Source organism: Anolis sagrei, chromosome 4 (genome assembly GCF_037176765.1).
Source record: "Anolis sagrei isolate rAnoSag1 chromosome 4, rAnoSag1.mat, whole genome shotgun sequence".
Lineage (NCBI taxonomy): Eukaryota > Metazoa > Chordata > Lepidosauria > Squamata > Dactyloidae > Anolis > Anolis sagrei.
In genome coordinates this window covers 57,669,517-57,692,183 of record NC_090024.1, presented here as the reverse complement: position 1 = coordinate 57,692,183, position 22,667 = coordinate 57,669,517, and positions in this window count along the sequence as shown.

The following is a 22,667-nucleotide window of genomic DNA, read 5'->3' as shown; positions in this document are numbered from 1 at the left end:
ACCTGCAGCTAAGTGCCCATCCCTCCATCTCTGCCAACGATTGTCAGGGTTCAGATTCTGCCAAGGGTCCCCTGGCTGCCAATCACCAGTGAACCCCTCAAATTCCTCACTGGAGGTGGGTTGGTTACAGATGTCCCTTATTTGTTGCACACGGGTCCAATCTAATTCCCCCTCTTGTTCCATATCACTCCCAGACCCAGAACTCCTTTCAAACCCTAGGAAATCTTCATCCTCTCTTGATGCACAAAGTATTTCCCAAATACGTTTCCTTTATAATTCCCCCTCAGACTCTGGCTCGCGATCAACCCTTTTTACACCTCTGCTCACTTCCCCACCCCCCATCTCACAATCAGAGAAGCCTGGAAACGTGTCAGTATCACTTGGGGCCATAATGATTTCCCTAATGCGCTGATGCGGCTGTTCTCCCTCCGACTCCTGAGTAGACCTGTTCTCCCTGCTACCAGGAGTAGCAACTCGACCAACACGCTGAACTACAACACTTGGACCAGTCCACACCAGAGCTCCCTGTTGGCCGTTGCCACCCCCAGCTCCTTCAAGGTCATGGTCAAGAATATAGTCAGCAGTAATTTAGCCCGCTCGCAATAGTACACATCAAAACATTGTGTACTATTGCTTGGGACTAACAACGACAACAATAATGGTGATGATGATGCATGGTTACTGGGGAAATCCATTTCACCTTCAGCTACATTGGGAAATACAACTACACTCAGAGGGAAAAATGGATCTAAGAATGGTCTAGAGACAGCATATTGCAGTCACTCTGGAGAGCTGGGTTCAAATCTATGCTCAGCTATGGAAACCCACTGGCCACCCTTGAGCAAGTCAGACTCTCTTAAACACAGAGGGGTTCAAAGGCAAACCACATCTGACCAAATCTTGCCAGGAAAACCTAATGATAGGATCCTCTTAGGTTTGTCATAAGTCAGAAATGATTTGAAGTCACACAGTGACAATAGCAGTCACAGCAAGAGTCTGCTGTACACTCTTGCCATTTCTACAGGCCTGTGTAGGAGAGTTTCCAATGGATTGTGCCTGCAATGTAGAATTTTAGTACCCTACCAAATTGTACATTTACTACTGTTTAATTTCTATCCAGACTTAAAGTAAGAGGCATTTGTATTCTTATGCGTAAACCAGGCGTACAGAACATTTCATTCTGGGACATTTTTCTCATCACCATTAGGAAATTATGTAGTCACTTTACTGAGGCTTAATAATACCTTCTGAAGAGCAGCTTGTCTAAGTCAAACTGGAGAATCTTCATGCAAGTCTTAAGATATAGTAATAAACAATATTAATTTTCCCTTCAGTTAATTAAAGCAATGCACACAATCCATTCACCTCTTCCATGAGTTTGTAAATATGTTTTTAGAGATAAAGAAACTATTTTAGTAAAAGCATATTTGAACAAAGGAACAAAACTATTACAATATTTTTGCAAGGTAGCAAAAGAGACTCAACAGATGATAGGTAAGATAATGTATATGAAGTTTGTTCCAGTTCTCATGAGATTTGCAAAGGTCATTCCTTCACAACTGTTTTTATTTCCTTGAAACGTTTAAAATAAATGTTGAACAGATGAATTTTGTAAGCTTCACTTGCAGCAGATTTGGGGCAAAATGACATTTTCATCCATCATCTGGAGGAATCGTACCACCCTAGGAGTAAAGTGCAGAACTGAACAGGTGACACATCTGCACAGCTTGTGCTTCAGAAGTTATGGCGGAAGGTCACAAAATATTTAAGGCTGGAGTTTAAACTGCCATCTGGAGTTTGTTTAACTATTGCTTAGCAACTCTGCCATTCTTTGAGACAACAAAGAGCAAAGTGAAAGTGAACCTTTTCTTCTCAGAAGAAAGAACCTAGGAGCTGTGGTGTTCCTTCTGGTATAGCAAGTGATCCATAGGCCTTCTTCTCGGAACTATCTCAGAGCTCAGTCACTGCTCAGTTTGTACATCAACCAAGAGTAACTTGGCATCAATAGAGACAAGGAGAAGGTAACATTCATTCAGATGCCTTTACTACATCCTCAAATATTCAGGTTCCAACTAGCCACGAGAGGTGACTGACTCTAAGAGGGAAAGACAAGTAGTTTGATGGACTCAGAGCATGCAGCTCCACATGGCCAACTGAATTATTGGGACACGTCTCTCCAGCCCCTCTACTGGTGCTGGGGCTAAAGTATATGCATTATCTCCCCACACTTTAAAGAGTAGTTATAAAGTTGGTGTCCCACTTTAAATCTTGGGGTTGCCTCCTGCAGAGTTCTGCAGTATATAGTTTAGGGAAGAGTCTTAAACATTCACAGTCAGAGATATCCCAAGCCTCACTAAATTACAAATCCCAGAACTCTGTAGGAGGCGCAGGATTAAAAGTAGGATGCCAACTCTATACTCTTTAAAGTGTAGTTTGATCATAAAGTCAGATATGGCAGAAGAAAGGATGATAGTGGAGAGGGGCAAACAGGTCTACTAGGATGCGTCTTGGGCTAGTTAGTGAGGTAAAAGGAAGAGGCAAGTTGTCCTTTGATCTGCTGGAGAAAGAGATGGTTCGGATTGCTGATCAGTACATAGAAGGAGCTGGGTTATTTATTCATGCGGCAGTTGTCCTGATAGGCTCAGCAATGTCTGAGTATGATGATGCCCTTGAACTGCTCCTAGTGTGATGGTGTGTGCCTTGGATTTGTACAATCCCATGAATATGAACTAAGGGCAACTTGTGTAATCCTGCAATGACACTGTATTTCTGCATATAAATACTTTCTGTGTAGTAAAGCCTCTTTTCTCTGCTAATATTGTACAGAATAACTTCTGAGCTGTAAATAGTTTCCAAAAATTGCAGTTTTCAAATAATTTCTTGAATTAGAAAGAAAAATGCTAAAATTACTTTTTGTTTACTTCAAGAACATTTGTGAAAACTTGATTTCGACTTTATTTCTCTTTCTCAACACATAATTTTTGTAACTCTTAGCCAAATAAGAATTGTTGAGAGTTTGAAATTAGGAACCTTCTGTAGTATTTTGGTAGGTCCCAATAAAAATAATATCAAACTTAGAAAGAATGTTATTAATAATGCGTTTGTAATTTGTTTTTAAGAGTCCCCTGGTAGTGCAGCAGGTTAAATTGCTGAGCTGCTGAACTTGCTGACCAAAAGTTGATGGTTCAAATCCGGGGGGTGAGTGAGCTCCTGCTGTTAGCCCCAGCTTCTGCCAATCTAGCAGTTTGAAAACATTCAAATGTGAGTAGATCGATAGGTACCTCTCCGCTGGGAAGGCAATGGCACTCCATGCAGTCATGCTGGCCACATGACCTTGGAGGCATCTATGGACAATGCCAGCTCTTCAGCTTAGAAATGGAGATGAGCAACACCCACAGAGTTGGACTAGACTTAATGTCAGGAGAAACCTTTACCTTTACCTTTTTAATTTGTTTTGATTTCTTCATGAACCATAATAAATGAGGGCAGTCCAAAGTAACAATACTCTGAATTGGTGTCAGGGACAGTTACACTCCCTTTTTCTACTCTGCAGCAGTGACAAGATGATGTCCAGACTATCTAGTCAGCCTGAACCTGGTTCAGCCTCCCTGGATAGTCATCCTTACTGGGACTTTCTTTTGTCACTGCAGCATTTGGCCACAGTATTCCAGAAAGCAATAGCTATTCAGTGATGGCCAGGAGCTTTCTAAAACTCTGTATCTGACTCCCACAGCAACAAAGGTAAGTTCCACACCCTTATCCCTGCACTGCAGAAAAGGAGATGGTGATACTCGGGAAGTACTGTTCCAGCTGTCCACACTAAACCCAAAGTGTGAGGTTATTCTGGGAAGCTCTAAATCAGGGGTCCTCAAACTAAGGCCCGGGACCCACCAAGGCCATTTACCCAGTCTGTGCCCTAAACTTTATAATGAGGGTCATCCTAACTCTGTAATGACTTGAAGGTACACAACAACAAGAATCCTAATTAATCTGACTATCTCATCAGTCAAAAGCAGGCCCATGCTTTCCATTGAAATACTGGCAAGTTTATATTAGTTAAAATTGTTCTACATTTTAAATATTGTATTGTTCTTTCATATTTTTGCAGAACATATAAGATATGTGCAGTGTGCATAGAAATTTGTTCATTTTTTTCAAACTATAGTCCAGCTCCTCAACAGTCTGGGGGATCATGAACCAGCCCTCTGCTTAAAAAGTTTGAGGACCCCTGCTCCAGAGCATTCCTTGGCTTCTGCGAACATGGTTAAAATCTAGTTAACTGGAAGTCACTGGATGCCACTTGGATGTTCAGTCATGACTTCTTCTTCAATTCAGACTTTGTGGCCAGTGTTAAGAAGTCCCTGGAATTAATGTAATTCACTGTCATTCCACTGTAACCAGCATTGCTGGTAACCCAGCGCCTTTTTCATCCCAGCAATATTGTTTTGTTAAACACTTGTGAGTTAGAGATCCTTGCCAAGAGATCCTTGCCACGGACACAGAAATTGACAATTAAATTCATATCCTCTATCTGCCCACTCATCCTATATTAGAATGAAATCACATTTACATTTAGTGGTATTTACTTGGTTGCTGAGGAGAATAAATACTTTTGTGGATATTTATTGCATCCAATTCTAATTTAGTATTGTTCTATCATGCATGGTAAGCTGAGAGCCAGTGTAGTGTAAATGGTTTAAGCTATGGAATGCTATTCTGGAGCAGAGGATCCGAATCTTCAGCCATGGAAACCTACTGGGTGGTATTGAACAATTCTCAGCTTTACAAAATCAAACTGAAGAAATCTTGCCAAGAAAACATTACAATACATTAATTTTAAAATCACCATAAATTGGAAATGATTCAAAGACACACATAGCAAAAACAAATTGGACTATGAAAGAAGAGCCAATATATAATAAAACCACGATACTGTATAAAATGTACTAGCTGCAAAGCTATTGTAAATCATCAGTGTTCATGACCAGGCATGGTTTCCTGCTGGAAAAAAATTGTTTTATTTCCTCTTGCCCTCACCTCCCAGAGACAGGGATGCACAGTATTTTTGAAATATTGTTTTAATTCATTTAACAGAACACAAGAGGTTTTGACTTCCCTGGGATTTCAGGACTTCTATCTGAAGGCAAAAGAAATCTTCTAAAAAAAACATTGCATTCAAAAACAACTACTGTATTTTCTTTGGCCTCTTTGAATGCTCTGAAATGTCTCTTTCTATAAAATGTAGCTACACACCATTTTTCCAGAGAAGTTCTATTCAATTTCTAAGCATATAGCAGCCTTCCCTGACAAAATGCCTAAACAGATGTGTTGGACTTCAGCAACTCCTGCCATTTACAGACAGTTTTCCAGTAAGAACTGCAAGCATTCTGGTAATGCAGGAAGAGGTCACTCTGCTACCATAAACAAGCCCTATGCTAATTCTGTAACAGAATCCAAACAGAATCTTTTGTTCATTCTATTACATTATTATTAGATTAAGAGATTTTCCTAATCTAAAACTAAACCAATTTTATATTGAGAACCAGCATGGTGTAGTTCGAACATTGGATTATAACTTTGGGGACAAAGGTTTGAATCCCCACTCAGTCATGAAAACTTACAAATCTTACTCTCTCAACCTCAGAAAACAGAAAGGCAAATTCCATCTGAATAAACCTTGCCAAGAAAAGCCCAGACTAAGCTCGCCTTAAGCACGCCTTAAATTAGAAATGATTAAAAGACACACAACAACAGTGTTCAACAGTGGAACTCACTGCTTTGAAGTGTAGTCAAGGCTCCTTTTTTGGAGGCTTTTAAACAGAGGCTGTATGGCTATCTGCCAAGTGTGCTTTTCCTGCATGGCAAGAGGGTTGGACTGGATGTCCCATGTTCTTTGTTCCAACTCTATGATTCTATGATCAATTATACTGATGTACTTTCCCACAAAAGGACTATGAGGATGTCACTACCGAACATAACACAGTTAATGCCCATCTACAAAAGTGGACTTATGCATTTGTAGTGCAATCCTATGCTTCATCCAGCGCCCATCATATAAATCACAAAGTCTCCTCAAAGATCAAATAGACTTCCCACCCCTGTTTTCATGCAAATTTTGCTCTGACATTCAGAAGAACTGCTGTTTTATTTGCACAACAATTGTAAAACACAACATGGAAATCCTAATCAATATTTTGAAAGAAAAAAATGTGTTTTTCCCTTTCCTGACTGGTTACCATTACAGAAACTACTCCCTTAACCCAACAGTCAAGTGCTAAAAACATTCTTTACTTCAACAGTTGTCTCCAAATTAGAACTCACTCGTGGAACTTTTGCAAGTTGGTGAAGGGTAAGACAGTTCACTCATGTTGTGGATAATGGGTGAAGTGAAGCAACAGCAAGGTTTTGAAGGACTAAAAAAGTGTCACGTGGCACACACTCCCTTCCAATGCAGGAAGTCGGTTGCTTTGTCATGGACAATGTTGACAAGTCACCAATACTTTAAGCAAAATGGACCTGGATGTCCAGTCAACATCTGTATGTGAAATGTGGAGGTACAATATTCTCCTTCAATTCCAATATATGATATGTGGGAAGACTGGCTTTTTTGCCTATGGAAACAGCTTTTATACAATGTTTGCATTTTGAAACAGAAGACCTCCATTTGCCTCTTCATCCCATCATGACTATATAAATCGATATGTTTTTCAAAAACCAAAGGCACTTTTCTAATCTAATTAGCTCGCAAGGGATTCCTTCATTACTATCTATATTGAAACAAATTGCAAAAACATCTTAATTATATGCTCTCTTACACAACTGCATTTGTCCTACAATTATTTCTAGATTTCAATCCCCAACATCCCCTGGAACTTTATCTAGTTCATACGTGTGGCAGCTTTCTTACAACTCAGGTCATCAGTTCTGTTGCCCTGGCACTAACCAACTTCAGCAAGATGGCTCCATTGCTTAGTCCTTTAAAAGTATCTCTCCCCACTGCCCCATGATTCACTTTCCTTGTCTGCTGGTTTTTTTTTTGTTGGTTTTTTTGTTTTAGGATTGGTCCATTTTTTTCTCCTTTATAAAAGAACAGGAAATGCCCTTGCTCCAGTGGGTACCCTAAGTCAGTTAAATTACTGTGAAACAGGAAGCAGAATATCACACAAATGCTTCTCCTAATGCCTGGTAGCACAAATGCAGCAGTAACCAAGGCCTCATCAATACTGACCATTTAATGAGGTTCCAAACTGATTTTGAAACCAGTTTGAGGTCATGATACAAACCACAGAGCACTAGTGCACAGTAAAGGCATTCTTTTGCTCTTTTTTGTGGGAGTTTGTTGTCTGACCACCACAGTTTAAAGCTATCTTTGAAATGCATTAAAGCAGTGGTTCCCAACCTGTGGGCCTAAAATAAAGTTTGCAGCTCTATATTATTAAATATGGTTTTCTATGGGCGAGCAGATGGTGACTACTGGATGGTGTATGTTTTGTATCAGAAACTAGAGCCGTGGTCTATCCAATGCAATTTTTTGAATCAGCACCCCAAATGACCAAACTGACTCTAAAGTTGACCAAAAATGGATTCGTAACCCTTTTGGTACTAATGTTGGAGAGTGGCCTCTGGTCAAAGTGGTCCCTGATGAAATGGTCCTTGGTCAATTGGTCTCTGGTCAAAGTGGTCCCTGGTCAAGTGGTTCCTGGTCAAAAAAAGGTGGAACCCACTGCATTAAAGAGTCAGTGTAGATTAGAACCAGCTGGAGAAAGATCTTGGCACTTACCTCCTTTCCATGAGATGTCTAATCTGTTGCCTCAGGCAGCTGCTGCACTGACTAATGGTGGGACTGGCCCTATTTTCCTCTCTTCCATCTACAGTATATTCAGTTCTTTATTTCTCTTTCATGCTCACTGCATGCCAAAAACAGAAGAAAGATCATGACTTGAATATATTATGCTTCAATATTTCCAGAAATGATCTAGAACTAGGGGATGATATTTACATTTAGAGGCTATGATTCATATCTAATAATTGAGACAGTGGGGGCTCCGTCCTGTCAGAGGTTAATTGGCTACACCAGTGGCAAGATCTTCAAACCAATATAAATTTAACAGGGTTAAACTGAATAGTTTTAAAAAAACCCAAAATGCCTGCAGCGCCATCATTTACATTTGGGGTGGGGATTGTCATTATATTGAAAACTTTGAAGAGATGTGATGACATGAATCAATAAATGAAATGCTCATTTTAAAAATGTAAATGCTGTCCATGCATAATCCAGAGTTATCCTTTGGATTTAGCTATGTATAATCAGTTCTTACAAGGTACATTCTTTTATTAAATAGAAAAACCATCTGCCTTGTGCAGTCACTGAGAAACCAGATAAGCTGAAGTGATGAAATTTGAAATCAAATCTTTCCCATGAGATACATAGCCCAATTCAACCCATCATTTAGTCAAGCTTTTTTCTTCTTCATATATACATTGTTTACACATACTTAGTTGGATTATACACAGACAACCTGAGACCCTTTAGATGTTGCTGCATTAGTTCCCATCAACCATATCCACCAAAGCCACCAATGACAGATGTACACGTTGCAGCCCAACAGCTTCTGGGTGTTCACATTCTGTCCACCACTGATCCTGACTGAACTAATTTAATTTGCTTCCTATTAAACTGGACTGAACAAATTCTTTATTACCATACTTAGTCTGGATACAACCCATTAGGCAGAACAAGGTTTATTTACTAGGATGAACTGATGAGCGTGGACCCTAAAATTAAAGCACATTGCCTTGATTGGTTCCGGCCTTGAATATCTTATTCAGTAAAATGCTGTGATCCGCGTTAAACAACAAAATGCATTCATCCTGTTTATGTATCTGAATCATTCACGCAATTAACTCAGTGCTTAGAAAATGAAGGGTAGTTTCCAAGTTTCAGGTTTAGGCTTGACACCTTCAGTAGCAGCTATATCATTGAATTGTCGAAGGCTTTATCATTGCACAATCCTGAAGAAGCACATTGTGGAAAGGAAAGACTAGCATAAAAAGCAAGGGCATGTTTCCTCCAAGATCTAATGTAGCTGAGATTTAAATGGCTTTTGCACCCTGTAGAGAGGCCAAGGAAGCAAAGGGATATACTGCTACATGTAAGGTAAGGAATGAAAACTTATATGGGATGTGTTCCTTCACTGAAAATAGATGCACTCTTATTTCCATATCTCAGTGTTTTGCCCTCCTTTACCATCCCTCACTTCTGTAACAAAATATAACAGTGTGTGCATTTCTATATTGCCTATGCAATGCTGAGTCTAAATAAAAACAAGGGGCCTCATCACATTGAGGTCAGTATGCTGGGTGATTTGCCATGGATCGTGGAAAATCTAGTGAGAGGTGTGGGGAACGCATCGCCCCACATTACCTGCATTGCTCCTTACTTCATGCCATTAGGGGAAGTATTGCTGCCCAGCTTCTCCTAGTTCTTTTCTATGGATCACGGGAAGGCTCCTGTGTCCTTGACACCACCTCTTACAACAGGTTAAGGCACAGAGTTCAGGCACAAACATGGTACACAGACCAACAAAAATACTGGAAGGGTTTGGAAGGACCTTGATTTTGGGGAGTTGTAGTTTAGCTGCATCCGGAGAGCATGCTCAACTTTGAATATTAATGGGGTTTGGGGAGAAACTGACCTTGAATTTTGGGAGTTGTAGTTCACCTGTATCCAGAGGGCACTGTGAACCCAAATGAAGATGTATCTGTCTGTATCAAACTTGGCATGCTTACCTGACATGCCCAACATTCAATACTGGTGGGATTTGTGGAAAATTGACATTGAATTTTGCGATTTGTAGCTCACCTAGAGAACACTCTGAATGCCACTAAGGATGAATCTGAACTACACTGGGCACATGTGCTCCCCATGACCAACAGAAGATACTGGAGGGGTTTGTGAAAACTAACCCAGCATGATGGGAGTTGTAGTTCACTCTGCATGCAGAGAGCACTGTGAATCCTATCTGTGACAGATCTGGACCACACTTGGCATACAGAACCCTCATAACCAACAGGAAATACTGGAGGCATTTGGGGGATGTACCCAACATAATGTAAGCTGTAGTTCATTCCACATCCAGAGAGCACTGCGAACCCCACCAATGATGGATATGGAACAAACTTGGCACACAAACACCCCCCCCCCCCGATGAACAGAAAATACAAGAACGGCTTTGAAGGGATTGACCTGGCATGAGAGAAGTTATAATTAACCCTGCTTCCAGAGAACACTCTGAACCCCATCAATGACAGATCTGGAGTAAAGTTGGCACACATACCCAACCTGACTGACTTTAAGTACTGGTGGAGTTTGAGGGGGATTAACCTGGCCTGATGTGAGTTGTAGTCCACCTACACCCTTATTCATTTTCCTCATGGGAATGTTAATATAATCTAAAAACAATGGCTTTTTCAAATAAAGAGTGTTAAAAATACTGAATATTTAAACTAGGCATCAGCGGGAACCTAAGCTAGTGAAATATAAAAACAATAACAACAGACAGTGCTTAATGTTTATTTTGGATTAGAGCTGCATATTGGAAGGTGGCAACTGGAAAGGTTTTTCTAACTTTTATTGTTTTCCCCAATTAGCATGCAGTGTTATAGCAGTGTAACACTTCCATAAGCAGCATTATGACTTACTTGTTTGAAAAATGCATAGGCAGAAAAAGATTGGCATGTAGTGCTACTTTGAGGAATGGCCATAAAATAACAATGTGTGATTATACAATGATACACATTGCATCAGTTAATGGTTAGCAGTGACAGATACACCAATGTATTATGCACTGGTGGCAGTGGCTTTCATCCCAGTGTGTACAGAGTTTCTTTGGGTTTTACTCTGAACTTTATAAGAGCTATGCAAGGCACTGAATTCTTTTACCAAAACAGCTTTAGCACTATGGATAGCTCCTTAAAACTTGGACTGAAACCCACAATGGGTTTATCATTTCACTGATATGAAAGCCACCAGACAACACTGATGTAACAGTTGTCATGTCATAACCATCACTAATATGTGATGGCCATTAAATAATATCTCCTGATATATTTATTATTTATTTATTTCAGTTGCTTCTACCCCGCCCTTCTCACCCCGGGGGGGGGGGGGCACTCAGGGCAGCTTACAAAAGTGAGGCACAATTCGATGCCCGCATCACAAACAGCAAAGGACAATAACAACAGTTGACACAATAATTTTAGCAATAACAGTTAACAGAAGACAATAATTATTATCGGCAAAAACAACCATAAAACTAATAAAAGCAATATAAGCAATAAAATCAATACAAACCTCATTAATGGTCAGCGTTTCAGGGTCTCATTGTTTAAGTTCCAATTTCCACTAAATTGTCGGAAATCTAATTCACCCCCCTCGCAACCCACCCTAATAGCCAGAGGTCACACGAGGCATAGAAGATCTATTCAACTGATGTGAAGAGCAGATAATTCTAGCCCCTTGCCACCAACAAGTGAGGTGACATTGAGGTGGGTCCTGCTTTTGATTATTGCAACCTAGCTTGCTGATGAGAGAGGGCTCAAAATGAAATCCTTCTTGTATCCCCATTGGCAGCTAAACAGATTTCCTTTGTTGGCTGCCGGCTGTTAAGGTGGTCTGTGATGCATTTAAATATTTTTATTGAGTACAGAACCTCTATGAATTGTAATATAGAATGCCCACCCATGTGCAAAATCCTATATTACAATTCATAGTGGTTCTGTACTCAATAAAAATATTTAAATGCACAATGAAGACTATATTACTCTTCAAACCTTTTTTTTTTAAAAGTCGGTCTTTCTGTGATGAGGAAAAAGCTGGATGAAAAACGGTGTGGGATGGATGGTGCTGTATAGCCCCCCCCCCCTGTAAAAGATGAAAGAACAAAGCATGGCAATATTTTATTATATGTCTGTGGTGGTATCCAATGTTCTCTTTTCATTGGCAGATAGTTTGATTCACCTCTGTAAACCCCATTTTCATTCTTAGGGGGCCGTGGAAGCACAGTGGGTTAAACCACCATCTTCGGAAAATCTTGCTGACCAGAATGTTGACAGATCAAAGCCATGGGTCAGGGTGAGCTCCCGCCATCAGCCCTAGCTCCTGTTTACCTAGCAGTTAAAATACGGTAATGTGAGTAGATAAATAGCTACCACTTTGGTGGGTGCCCATGAAGACATGTCGGCAATTGAATCAGAAAGGCATTCATATACAACAGGCTCCTCAGATTGGAAAATGGAACAACAGCACCTCCCCACGGCCGGAGTTGAACACAGCCTCCAGATGCCAGAGATGAAAAAGAAGGAAGCCTTTACCTCTGTCTATATACTCTTTGTTGTTAATTGTATAATGCCATTGAAATTTTGCCATATATGTATTTGCTCTGAGTACTCTCAGAAAAATAGAGCAGAATATAAATAAAGTATATTATTACTTAAGTACCTAATTCAAATCTTTGCTTGCAATGATCATTGTGTAAGAAGATCCTTTTTACTTCATTGGACTCAGAGTTTCCTTCAGGTGTTCCTTCATGTCCTGTTCTAGGGTCCAACTCGTCCATATACAGTTTGACACCACTTTAACTCCTATGACTCAAGTTATGTGAGTTCAAGTTTTATAAGGTTTTTACCCTTCTCTGTCAAAGAAAGCTGGGGTATCACCAAGTGTATTAATTCTACAGTGTAGGTAGGCACAACCATAGTTGTTTGGCTAGCAGCTATGCCTTCTACAATCTTTGTACTCTTCCCAACTGTATCATACTGGACTTCCAACATGGAAATAAAAATATTTTTCTACTTGGAAGTCCTGGTTCAAAAAATTGCTTTTTAGACTGTAACTCCTGGAATTTCCCCATGGACATGCCAGCTAGATGATTTTGGAAATTAGCATTTTAAATAAGTGCATTCCCAATACAATACAAATTGTGTTTTACAGAACATATTTGTGTTGTACAACTGACAGGGCTTGTATGTAAAATCTCAAGTGCGGAGTAGTGAGCAAGGCTGTTGTGCATGTAAGAAAATCAGTAGATTTATAATTCCCCAACCATTATGAAAATCAAAACAAAAGAAGCACAAAGATGAAGGTAAACTTAGTTACAAAGTTGTACATTTGATGTAAAGCAACATGGGATTCAAAAACAAAATTACAAAATGATAAGAGACAGATACAGTGGGAGTGAGAGAATGATGAAAGAAAACCAGAAAGTGGATAAAAGTAATGATCAGAAGCAGTAAAGGGGAAGACAAATAACAGCAAGCAACCAAGAAATAAGATCAGAGTTGAATGATGAAAGCTATGGAAATGAGGAGGATGAGATGCAATTGGATTTTTAAAAGTGCTAGTATTACGGATGCTATTTTGCTGCAAGCCAAAGCATTTTGGAGGGAAAACAGCATCTCTCAAAAAAAGTCTGAAAATCCACTCTGAACTTGGGTGCACAATCCTAACTAGTGAAAAGAGACAAAGTCCAGCCGAGCCCATAGCTGGCTATTCAAAAATGCCCGGGTTTTTAGAATATGAAAAATTTACTTAGGACTACCTCAAACCTTGGGCTGGAGGAGATTATAATGTAGTGCAATGTGTATTCACTCTTGTTCCATCCTGAGTCATTTTTGTGTGGGTCAGTGGCAATTTTTTTCAAGAGATCCTAGCCGGCACAGCAGTTCTGCCATTAGATTATTCTGTTGGCACATATCTCTAGAACTAATCACAAAGAGAACACTATAATTTTTTTCAGTTCTGACAGTTGAGATCTCTTCCTAAAACTGGTCACTCAAATCAATACTAGAGGGGAAACATATTTCAACCCATAAAGAGTAATTCTTGAGCAGAAGTAGGTTCTTATGCCTTTGTAGATTTGTATCAGAACCTGGTGCATGGGAAAGGAAGCATAATATTTGCTCATTTATTTAATTTTTATATCTTGATTGTCTGATCCTAGGGCAGCATATAAGTAAAACAATATAAATCAATTTTAAACCATTTCTCTTAAAACTTCTTGGAAGCCTGACCTTCAAAGCTAAGCAGGTTCAGCCTGCTTACTATTTGGATAAGGGTATGGCAATAAATATCAGAGGTGTTGTCAACTTTAATTCAGAGGAAGGAACTGGGAAAGCTACTTCTAAGTATTCCTTGATCTTTATGAAATTCATGGGGTCACCACATTTTGACAGGTGACTTGATGACAAATACATGCAAATACTTGTACAATGACAGATAAATTAGGCCCAAATGTTTTCATTAAAAAAGAAACCAAAGTTGGTATCAATTGACCTTCCAAAGAAAGGATGATCCACACTTGGAATGCCACAGTTGGCAAGCCCCTCTCCTCTAGCCTCCTACATTAAATTGCTTCCACTCATGAGATTTGGAGAAGGTTCCTCCTACGTGGTTCAGTTCTTAGGCATGTTGTATAGAATGGTGTCCATTGAAGTTCATAGGTCCCAACTTGTTTCACCAGCATTTGGAATTAAGACCAGAAACAGATTGGCAGCCAGTGCAAATTCTTTAAGGCTGGTCTTGTGCCTTGTCAAAATGGTGCCTTGATTAGTAATCTTGCTGGTTCATACTAAACTAGCTAAAACTTCCAAGTCAATGTTATAGGCAGCCCCACATAAAGTAATCTATTTGGAAAATCACAAATGTATGGTTAGGGATAACCTAAAGTTAGGCTAACCCTCTCCAGAAATTACTGCAGCTAGTGCACCAGTTGAAATTGGTACCAATCACTTTAATCCATGGAATCTACTTGGTCCTTCAATGACAGACATGGATCCAGGAGTATTCCCAAGCTATGTCCCTGATCTTCAGGGGGACTATCGCACCATGCAGGTCAATCACTTACATAGTTTCTGGATTTGGGAACACTAATCAACAGACTCTTTATTTATAAGTATTCAGTTTATTTGACCCTATCCAGCCCATCATAGCATCCAGTCACTGGTCCAACACCTGCAAAAGCTCTTCTGACTCCAAAGACTTGGAGAAGTAGAATAAGTGTCAATGGCACTCCATCTCAATTATCTTTATGGCCTCTCCTGATAATTTCATATAGATAGTAAACAGCATGCTGGAAGAAATGAAACCCTATGGTACCTTACTGTTTAATGTCCATAGAACTGAACAAGAATCCACAACTGCTATTCTCTGGAATGGGTTCTGCACATAGAAATGAAGTCACTGTAATACAGTGTATGCTACCTCTATCTAATAGAACTGGTACAGTAAGATACCATGATAAATGGTATCAAAAACCATTGAAATATCTAGGAGGATCAACAAAGCAGTTTGCAGGGAAGATAATCAGTCAGAGTGATTGAGGCCATTCAATGTTTTGTCTTCCCCTGAAACAAAACAGAAACAGGAGCAGATAATATGCATTGTATTTATTTTGCAGGCACAGGCCATCAAAGTATGAGTCATCCATCATATAAAACACAAAACAAAGTTAGGCAATAGAAAACATTGCAAGCAGCAGCTCAGCAGTTACTTGAAATGTTAAATGCCAAAAACATAGCCATCTTGTAGCACCTTAGAGCCTAACTGATGCCCCTTCCACATCTGTATAAAATCTACATTGATCTGGATTATATGACAGTGTGGACTCAGATAAGCCAGTTCAAAGCAGATATTGTGGATTATCTGCCTTGATATTTTGGGTTATATGGCTGTGTGGAAAGGCCCTGAGAGAAGTTAGTAGCTACTAACTTCATATTCTCATTTAGTCTCTAAGGTGTTACATGATCCCTCTGTAAACTGATATTCCAGCCGAACATAACTCTTTGAGAAAAAATAGTGTAATTAAAAGAGGAATGAATACCTGATATTACTTATGAGAGTGAACAATATTTTTAAAAATCTTGATAGCAGAGATAAGTAATTTTACAACAGCAATCTCTGCTATCCAGGAGAACTTTAAAAAGGATATTAGTGATAAGGTGGTAGTTCTCACTTACCCCTGAGTTCAGGAAGGTCCTCTTTAAGAGAGAGTGTACCACAGCCTCTTTCAAGGCAGCAAACACCCTTTCAGCACAGTGAGATATTTACTACCCCTGAACTATCTGATCATTTTCAATATTCCATCAAAAGCTTCAACTAATTTGCCAGCTCTGTCACCTGGAAAATCCACTTGAGTCTTCAGGAATCCTTCAGATAAGATACCATAGGTCTTCAGGGGTAGGCCACCTTAATTGCTTCCCTGCCAATGCACACATGGCCCACTTCTGCCATACACCCTCACATCCACCATACCTTCTGTATTAATTTACCTGATGCATTTAAGCTTGATCTAAAGAGCTAAATGTTGCAGGGTGATCTGTGTTCTTATTTATGTGAATATTATTTCATATAGGACTGGCACGGGGCAATCCATAGGCTATATGGCATGCAGTGCCAACTTTTTGAAGCTCAAGTCATAGGGTAAACCTTATTCTTGGACTGCTATTTTTAAAAAATTCTAAATGTGGAAAATCAGCTTCACATCAGCCAAAACATCCCAAAAACATGGCTCAGATACTGCAAAAATGGCTCCAGTTTGGTACATTCATATCCACTAGGCCGGTTCCACACAGGCCTTTAATACGTCCCCAATTGGGTTTAAACAACCCGACTGAGTACGGATTACAGTCTATACACCTCCCTCCAAAACCCACACTTTGGGGGCGGGGGGAGGGGTCTAGATGCCCTGCTGGACCTTCTGGCAGGGCACAAGGACACAAAAGAAAACCTCCCAAAACAGGCTAAAAAGTAAAAATGACTTACCTGCCCACCATGAAAGTGGTGTTGGAGCTCTTCTAGCATGTAGAAATGATGTGCCAGGAGAAGGTGGGGAGGAGGGATTTACCTCCTACCTTCCCCTTTCTCCTGGTGCATCATTTCTAAGCACCAGAAGAGCTCTGGCACAACTTTAATGGCAGCTTGGTAAGTAATTTTTGCTTTTTAGTCCTTTGGGGGCGGGGTGTGTGTGTGCTGTTTTGAGTTTTCTGGGCTCCAGGAGCCCAGAAATCCCAAGACAGCTGTGTGGATTGGGCCTGGAAGTCGTGTGATGTAATCCCCAGGCCCAATTCACACAGGGGCCATACCTGGAAAGACCCAGGTCTTATGAAAGACCCCGGTCTTTCCAGGTGTCAAATTAATTTGGCTTTCCTGCTTTGTCCCGAATTAATTCGCTTTTTCCTATCGTTTGGATGCATCAGATAAAAATGTGTGTTTGCGCATTTTAGGTGCTGTGTGTATGGGTCCCTCCTCCTCAGCTCTTCCACTTTGAGAAACTGGCTGTTTTGATCATCTGTGTCAAAGAAGCATTTTTTTAAGAAACAGAAAGGTATACTTTATTGAAAGAAGGACTATAGAATTGGTTGTAAGAGAGAAGTTATGGAACAAAAACAAATTCAATTGTTATTTAAAGTCTCATTTTTAGGGCTAAATATTTAAGACCAGTAAAAACTACACATAATATTTCATACCGTGCTTGTCATAAAACTGGAATGGTCATTAGAATTAAGAATAATTAATGTATATACCTGTAAAACAACCATGAAAGGACCAGGGGCCATTTTCCTGGTTGTTCAAGTGCTTAAGGACTTAGATGTATTTCTGAATCAATTAAACTAAATTAACAGTAATTGAATACATAAATATAAATTGATTAACAGACAGTAGCCTCAGGATTTTAAATTGAATTTTACTTGATTACTTGGTAGAGTCTCTTTCATGGAAAATGTACTATAAGTAGCCAGAAGTCTTTTGCAAGCAACCAGAACTCTATGGTTGTTGGTGGGTATATCTTGTATGATGACCTCTTGTAGTTGGCTGTCTGGAAAGTGCAAAAATGTTGCAAAAATTGCTCCTGTTTCAAGGGAGGGAAAGCCTCAAATATAGCCTCGTTGTAAAAGTTGTGATACATTTTCATTAATTGTTAACCCTTTATAATAAATTGCAATCATTATAGTCCATACAATTTGCAAGAAAATTAAAAAAAATCTATAGCAATTTTTAAATGATTTTATTTTTCACATGTTGGTATTGCTGATTGCTCTAGTTACTCATTTCAACTTTTGGATGGAAGCTCAACGTTTTCAAAAGAAGGTGGCTCTAGTGGGACAGAGCTTTACTAGTATTCTTGTAACATGGAGAATGCCTTTCCAATACTGTTGGAGCTACAGTAGAAAACTCGATTTGGCATTAGATTTGGAGCATAAAACACAATAGGCGTGAGATTGGGCACTCAATTTTAGCGGCGGTTTCTTTTAGTTTCTTAGAAACTTGGGGAGATTTCAGAAACCAAAATGAAGAATGGGGTAGGGCTGTGTGCATGTGGTTGCCAGAGTGAAAACAGGAGAAGGCTCTTGTATCTTTAATGGTTGGGAAGATGAGGATATTTCTGTTGCTTTATAGCTAGTGATTCGAAAAGCACCACTCACTAAAATGCCTTGTTGTTTTGTGCCTTCAAATCATTTTCAAATTATAGTGAATATATTGGTAAGATTGGTTTTTAAGGATCTGCCTTTGGTTTCTTTTAAAGTTGAGAGAACATACCTTGCTAGATTTTGCTAGATTGTTCAGGCAATTCTATTGTATTCCAGAAGATACCATAGAATTGCCCTGGAGGAACTAGCAAATTTCTAGAGATGAGACCTTCTAGCAAGCTTTGTGTCCTCCAATGCAACCGTATGACATTCTCAGATTGGCAATGACATAAATTTAGTGGAGTTCATTTATATCAGGAGCCGCTGGTGGCACAGTGGGTTAAAACCCTGTGCCAGCAGGACTGAACACTGACAGGTCGCAGGTTCGAATCCAGAGAGAGCGTAGATGAGCTCCCTCTATCAACTCTAGCTCCTTGTGCAGGGACATGAGAGAAGCCTCCCACAAGGATGGTAACACATCAAAACATCTGGACACCCCCTGGGCAACGTCCTTGCAGATGGCTAATTCTCCCACACCAGAAGCAACTTGCAGTTTCTCAAGTCGCTTCTGACACAACCAAAAATTAATATCTGTGATTGCACAAAATTGCAGTTTGGCTGGAAATGACCCCCCCCCCCCCCCAATGCACACACACACACACACACACACACATGGAAACAAGGGTTTTACCATACTTGGTCCATTATTTCAACCCAGTCATTTTACATGTATGTTGATGCTCAAATGGGAATACTTGTTGTCCTTTTACAGTGCACACTTGCAACACTGCGATTCCACTTTAACTGTAAAAGGCCATCCTATGAAATCCTAAAATCTGCTGTTTAGGAGGGGACAATTAATATTCTCAGAGATTTCTAGTACCTCCTAAAAGCTACTAACTCCATGATTACATAGGATGCTGCTATCAACACTAGTGCTAGAATTGTGACATGGGGGAGAGGGGGTACTAAAGCTAGAGGACACAATCATAGTTAAGAGTAGGAGAAGGAAAAACAGGCAAATAGATCTTGTGTAATATTTCCTCAAGGTGTGTAATTCTTTACTAAATTCACTGTCAAAGGAAGCAATGGGTAAAAATTATTATGCAGTTTTTGAATACAAATTTCAATTCAGAATTTAATTTATACCAAATTAACATGTGGATTTTGTTCAGAATAGCACCATGTCCCTTACAGCCTCTAGGCCCCTTGGCACCATTAGAATGCCTAGCTGCAAAGCAGTTGCTGAGAAGGGCTGAAAGCTTCGCCTCTGGTGGTGGTGGTGGTGGTGGTGGTGGTGGTGGTGGGGGGGGGGTGGGCTGTTAAAGGGATGGGGTGTAATTAAGGTTCCCTAACTAAAAAAAAATACACAAAAAGGTACTAAATCCATTCTAAATAAAGAGACAGCTTAGACTCACTCAACAAAGAAAATAGCATGACATATCTCTTTATTGCTAAAAGATAAAGGTTTCCCCTTGACATTAAGTCTAATCGTGTCTGACAGGGGGGTGGTGCTCATCTCCATTTCTAAGCTGAAGAGCCGCCATTGTCCATAGGCACCTCCAAGGTCATGTGGCCAGCATGACTGCATGGAGTGCTGTTACCTTTCCACTGAAGTGGTACCTATTGATCTATTCACATTTGCATGTTTGGAATTGCTAGGTTGGCAGAAGCTGGGCCTAACAGTGGGAGCTCACTGGATTCGAACAGCCAACCTTTCAATCAGCAAGTTCAGCACCTCAACAGTTTAAACCGCTGCACTACCAGGGGCTTCTCTTTACTGCCACTTATTTATATTTACTAAGGGCAATTATTTATAGATTTAGTAGACAATCAAGTTTTTTAAAAATAATATGGATACTGATTATTGGTGAGCCACAAAGAAAGAAAGGGAAAGAAGGGAGGAAACGAAAAGATTTTTCAGAAAATCTCTAGCCTATTTTGGTTGGCTCCAAAATGGAAAACTGCAAGCTGCAGCTTTCTAATCCCAGCAATTAGACAGTCCATTTGAATCTGCGAAGGGCACGGAAAGTGCCATGTTTCATCAGCATAAATTATTAACTGCAGAAGTGCATGCAATATTCATAGCTTAAAATCATTAAATAAAATAGGCGAGGGAACAAAAAAGAAAATCTTAAAAATGAGGCAATGTTAATCATTTAGCCGCAAAACTTTAGCTTAGAGGTTTGTGTTGGCTTAATTAATTAATTAATTTCCCTCTAAGCCTATTCACTGACAGATGTTGCTCAGCAAAACCTGCACCAGAAATCCCCACTGGGTAGGAAACAGGCCTGCGGTTTAGCCTCTTGCAGTATTAACGTCATGAGGCATTGTTAATGATAGTGGACAAAGTTAATGCCAAGTGTCCTTTATGCTTGGTAAATTGGGGGTGAAAGTGGGTTAGAAGAACAATGACCTCAAAACAGAACTTGTCTTCTCAAATGTACGAGATACCCCGAAATGTTCTTGTTCGTGCAAAGAATTTAAAAAATGCATCCTTTCATTTTCATTCCTTGTGTCCTCAAGCACACACAATAGAAACCTGAATAGAAATGGAAATGGGATTATTCTGGAGCCCCGAGGCTTCATTATGATTTGTGAAGTAGAGAGAAGGAAGAACGTTCCTTGCAGGCCTAGCTTCAGCATGGCAAATACAGCACTGCAGCTACATCATCAGCTTTTGGATTAGGTGATTTCATTGCAAACTCCAGAGATCTGCATTGCTTTAGACAGGCTGAAATTACTTACACTACTTCACAGTAAAATTTGATTGCTCTTCTTCATCATCATCTTGTATTTCCCCCCCCCCCTTTCATTTGAAAATTAGACTAGGTTGTGCCCCAAACAATAATTACTGCTGCAGGAGTGCAGAGTTTTGACAGCTGAGCAGCCATTTGAATGGATGCTAAGGTTAAAGAGCGGAGACAGCCTAAGATAAGAGAAAGGATACAATTCCTTGTTCAGAATAAGCCTGAATAATTGGACACATTGGGGTTTTCACTCTGGAAAGACTCTAACCATTCTTGTCTGATCTAGTATGCTGTTGGCATTAAGCCTACAAGCAGCCTTCTGAGTAGAGGATTTTTCAAGTGCTAAATGCTTTTCATATGATCAAGACAGAAAATGAATCAGATTGACAGCAAGGGGAGGTAGTGAGTGGGTGGGCTGGGCCAGAAGAATTAATACATTAAAGTAATAGAGCTTTAAGATACATTTTTTTTTAAAAAAAAAAGACCATGTATTTAATTATACCAATGAACCAATACAGGAATTCCAGTGATTAACTCCAAGTATAATTTAATTGCTCTAAAGCAGTGGTTCTCAACCTGTGGGTCCCCAGGCGTTTTGACCTACAACTCCCAAATATCCTAGCGAGTTTACCAGCTGTTAGGATTTCTGGGAGTTGAAGGCCAAAACATCTGGGGACCCACAGGTTGAGAACCACTGCTCTAAAGGATGTTTGCACCTTAGACCTGATTTATACAAACTTTGTGATGTGGCAAATTCCATTTGAATGTATACATGTCCAACAACATATGGACATTTCTTAGGTCCTCCATTGTGACTCTTCAGTATTCTTGGGCCAGATATCCTTCATTTCAATAGGATACATTATTATTTCATTGTTTTGTGTACCCACATGAAGTCCAGGATGTAGGGTGGCATGGGTGTCATTCTATATAAACAAAGAGAGTTGTGCTATGATGCTTTAGAGGTGAACTAGTTGATTTTAGTGTAAATTTTATTGAGAATCAGCCTGTATCAGGGATGGTCAACAGATGATCAATGTGTAGGGTACAATAATATAATAATAAGATTATTTTTATACCTCGCCTCCATCTCCCTAAATGGATTCTGGGCGGGTCCAGGCCCAACAAAGCAGTTAAAACATAACACATTAAAATGCATATCAACAACAAAAAGCAATATAGAGAAATAAAAAACAACATTGAACTGTATATAAAACATACATCAAAACCAGCAACCAATAGCAAAGTTCAATGGTTCATTGTGGGTGGGCAGACTGGTACCACAACATTAGAGGATGGAGCTAATGTATAAAGCGCAAACATCTAGCAGTGATGAGGATAAGAACGATTTACCATTAAGGATTTGGATATAACAATTGTAAAGTGCTTGAGGAGAAGATTTTTTGGGAGCGGGGTCCTAACTGGGGCCAGCTGTCTAAGTAATTGTCCAGC